Here is a 458-nt window from a genome sequence, read left to right on the forward strand (position 1 = left end):
ACCCCACCAGATGGACCTGAACCAGTGTCCCGTCTGGGAAGAGGCGGGTCAGCACAGATGAATCATTTCCTCCATGCTTCCAAGCAAAGCCGGCCATGATTGAGCAGGACCTTTGACTTATCCTCACATAGATGGAGTTGGTAAAAGAAAGGAGCCAGGGACTCCTCCCAAGCCCATGTTACCCCTGAGGAACAGATCCTCAAATGACTTTAAGAGTAAAAATAAATTGGTTTATGTGGGCCAACTGTATGGCCTTAAACACCCAAAAGGAAAGTATAACCAAAGACTAAAGGGGCCAATATAGTTTTTTAAGAGTCCATATGTATAGCTAAAGGCTACATAACAAGCAACAATGCCAGATAGGAGATACCTTCTTTGAGTTTTTGGCCAGGGTGGCCAAAGGGATACCCAGAGAGTAGCCCAGCATAGAACTGGGAAAATGAACAGCAGACCCCAAT

The sequence above is a fragment of the Nannospalax galili genome, unplaced genomic scaffold (assembly GCF_000622305.1).
Source record: "Nannospalax galili isolate Female #2095 unplaced genomic scaffold, S.galili_v1.0 scaffold158, whole genome shotgun sequence".
Taxonomy (NCBI): domain Eukaryota; kingdom Metazoa; phylum Chordata; class Mammalia; order Rodentia; family Spalacidae; genus Nannospalax; species Nannospalax galili.